We start from the raw sequence: 3,821 nt of genomic DNA, 5'->3' as shown, positions 1-3,821 counted from the left end.
GTCGTACAGATACCGCCAAAGCAATGCAAGACTATCTCAGAAGGGCTAGTGAAGCCGCTGTGTACGATGAACAGGTTACGAGAAAGGACGTTACGATCCAGGCGTCCTGTTCGTGTACCTCGCTTGACAAGACAACATCTGGCCCATAGTTCTACCGTTCTCATGTAAACTGGAAACTTCGTCGCTGACGAAACGTGTTATTCACAGACGAATCTTCTAGGCGCGCAGTCCGGAACCGTGCGACTGCTACGGTCGCAGGTTCGAATCCTGCCTCGGGCATGGATGTGTGTGATGTCCTTAGGTTAGTTAGGTTTAAGTAGTTCTAAGTTCTAGGGGACTGATGACCACAGCTGTTAAGTCCCATAGTACTCAGAGCCATTTGAACAGACGAATCCACATATCATCCCACGCAAGGTGATGGCTATGTTCGTGTGCGGAGACCTGCCAAACGTTTTCCAGGAAATCGATAGATTCCCAAGGTTCTGTGAAGTTGTGGGGAGGCGTCATTGTTGACAACCCTACGGATCTTGTCGTTATTCATGGTCGCCTTACCGCCAGTTAGGACATCGAACAGATCACGTTGGACCGTGTGGTGGCTGCAGCATACGGTGGTGGTCCTGGATTCCTTCTAATGCCAGGGCCTATGTGGCGAGCGTCAGTAGGGGTATTTTGCGAAGTCAGGAAGGTGAAGTAGTGGAGTGGCTGACGCAGATTCCTGGGCTAATCACCATCGTGCGTATGTGGGACACGCTTGACAGACGTGTACGCGGTCGTTATGTTCAACCACAGACACTCGAAGAATTTTCGTGGGCTCTCAAGAGTGGGAACGGATACCACAGGGTGACCTCCTTAGACTTACGGGGAGCATGCCAAGTGGGTGTCAGGCAGTGATAAACTCTCACGGAGGTCACACACGTTACTGAAGTTCTCAAAGTCCGATGAAAAGCACTCAGGATGAAGGGGTGAATGATTGATATCATTTTGTTTTCGACAACTGTCGGACATTTCAATTCCTTTTAGGCAAAAGATGGAAGATTTAATGATGTTTTGTAGCGTACTTAATTTATGGAAGATAACGGTACAATTTGGTAACGTACCCAGTCCTCAATTATTGCTCAGTGGATTATGCCAACGCGCAAAGTCACGTTCCCCTAATTATTTTCAGCAGTGTATAGTACTACCACCTCCAACTTCATTTGCAACTTCTGCTAAAATGGTTCAAATGGCTCTGAGCACTATGGGACTCAACATCTTAGGTCATAAGTCCCCTAGAACTTAGAACTACTTAAACCTAACCAACCTAAGGACATCACACACACCCATGCCCGAGGCAGGATTCGAACCTGCGACCGTAGCAGTCCCATGGTTCCGGACTGCAGTGCCAGAACCGCACGGCCACCGCGGCCGGCAACTTCTGCTAAAACTTACGCTACAAATACTAATGCTTCTACTACGAAGACTTGTGATAATATTAGGGTTGCTCGCCCTTGGAGGACAGGTAAGTAGTGTATTGTCTTGTGTAGCTTCCCTGTTGTCTGATATTATTGGAACGTTCTGCACTAGGTCGGCCATGATGTCAGATCCAGCAACATCTTGGTGCCGCCAGACCGCATGCTGACGGGTGACAGCGCATCATTTATCTTTCACTAATTCTTCTCGTATATGCTTGACATTGTCAAGCTAGGAGGCGATCTAGATTAATGCAGAAAAAGAAGTACACCTTCAGACACCTAAGATCGCTGTTGTGATGATCGGTTTCAGCAAACTACGCTGCCATTATCAGATCTTCTGCACTGCATTTCACTGATTTGACCAAGTGCATCTTATATCGTACCGTATCACAGAACCATATTTTGTGAAATGAGAACAACAGTATATCAGCAAGTCAAGCATAAAATAACTATTACGAAAAACAACGTACCTATTCACTGATTATACAAGCTGATTTTCGTACATTAGCAGAGTCAAGACTCTTCATTCTGCCTGACATTCATTCCGTTATCGTACGAGCTTGTATAATCAGTGCAGTACGTACGTTGTTTTACAGGGTGACAATTATTGAACCATATGAAATAAAATCGTCATAACTTCTGAACGGTTTGCGTTAGGACGCTCAAACTGCACGGTTGGCCGCGGGGCATGACGGGAATTAGTATGCGGACGCATGGTTTGGTTTAACAACGAAGCCCATTTTCATTTGGATGGGTTCGTCAATAAGCAAAATTGACGCATTTGGGGGTCTGAGAATCCGCATTTCGCGATCGAGAAGTCTCTTCACCCTCAACGGGTGGCCTCGCCGCCAACGAAGTGATTGCTTTTGGTGACATCATTTGCAATAGCGACTGCGCGAATTGACGGTACCTCGTACGGAAAGAAAGAGTAGCTGATGCTACTGAGCACTCGGCCGCGAGCATTTCCGACGACTTCTTGGGCTCTTATTCGTGATGGCATTCAGACAGGCAAGGGTGCTGTCGATTGTTACATACGAATGCGAAATACCTGCATTGTGCGTTTCCGCAAAGTGATTTTTACGCCAAAGTTGCGATCGTCCTACAAGTTGTGTCGGATGTGGAGCACAGAGCGTAGCAGTTTCCGTGGTGTAGCGGTTATCACGTCTGCCTAACACGCAGAAGGTCCCCGGCTAGATTCCGGGCGGAAACACTTTTTCGTCGCACTCAACAAGACACTTGCTACAATCTCTACTGTTACCATTTAAATCAATTTCAAACGTCCCACCACCAGGGTGCAGACGGCTCAAATGATACATGAAACTCTTTCAGAACCGGCTACTTGGTTTTTGTGCTTACCTGGAGGGCTGGAAATGCGCGGAACAGCCGCCAGCATGACGGTAGTTGCCACACGTTTGCACAAAACGCAAGGGCTCGTCCGGGATTTGAACCCGGGACCTCCTGCCCCCGATGCAGGAATCATACCCCTAGACCAACGAGCCTGCTCGTAGCGGCTAAGCGCTGCACATGACTGACGCCTCCGTTCTTGGTATCAGCATTCAGAACTGCTGCTCACCCAGTGTTCTCCCTGGCTGTTGCGGTTTGATTGTTTTCATCGATGTCTTTTACTATAGCAACTTCTAGAATCGGTGGGAGCTCGTAGCCGACGCCCTTGCTTACGCAGGAAAAATCTGTTGCCACTGCGGGTGGAATAATCGGTGCGGTATTCCTTGATGGCACGGTGACTACCGAACGGTACGTGAGGGTTTTGGAAGACGATTTCATCCCCATTACCCAAAGTGACCCTGATTGCGACAAGATGTGGCTCATGCAAGACGGAGCTCGACCCGATCAAAGCAGGTGACTGTTGATGTCCTGGAGATGGAGGAGCACTTTGTGGACCGCGTTCTGGCCCTAGGGTACCCAGAGGCTACTGGCATGGATCTCGATTGGCCGCCATATTCTCCGGATCTGAACACATATGACTCCTTTTTGTGGGGCTATATTAAAGACAAGGTGTACAGCAATAACCCCAAAACTGGTGCTGAGCTGAAAAGAGCCATTCAGGAGGTCATCGACAGCATCGATGTTCCGACACTTCAGCGGATCATGCAGGATTTCGTTATTCGTCTGCCCCACATCATCGCCAGTGATGGCAGCCATATCAAATATGTCATAATCTAAAGCTGAATATCTGTAGTGGCGTTTACATGTTGAATAAAGTGTGTACACGCCATAGTTTTTAACTAATTTACGTCTTTTTCATATAGTTCAATAATTGTCACCCTGTATATAATAGTTATTTTATGCTTGACTTGTTGATATGGTGCTGTTGTTCTCTTGATCATGAAATATCGTACTGTGATATGAGAC

General features: G+C 47.4%; 2 non-coding genes across 2 annotated transcripts; one reads left to right on the top strand and one right to left on the bottom strand.

The window, feature by feature from the left end:
• Nucleotides 1-2,588: 2,588 nt before the first annotated feature.
• Nucleotides 2,589-2,661, top strand: Trnav-aac. The gene has a single exon. It is a non-coding gene; the product is annotated as a tRNA-Val (tRNA).
• Nucleotides 2,662-2,878: 217 nt separating this feature from the next.
• Nucleotides 2,879-2,950, bottom strand: Trnap-cgg. Its single transcript has one exon. It is a non-coding gene; the product is annotated as a tRNA-Pro (tRNA).
• Between the last annotated feature and the right edge of the window lie 871 nt (nt 2,951-3,821).

This window comes from Schistocerca piceifrons, chromosome 8 (assembly GCF_021461385.2).
Source record: "Schistocerca piceifrons isolate TAMUIC-IGC-003096 chromosome 8, iqSchPice1.1, whole genome shotgun sequence".
In the NCBI taxonomy this organism is placed as follows: Eukaryota; Metazoa; Arthropoda; class Insecta; order Orthoptera; family Acrididae; genus Schistocerca; species Schistocerca piceifrons.
Note: the sequence above shows the minus strand (reverse complement) of the source record. Positions and strands in the feature narration are given on the sequence as shown.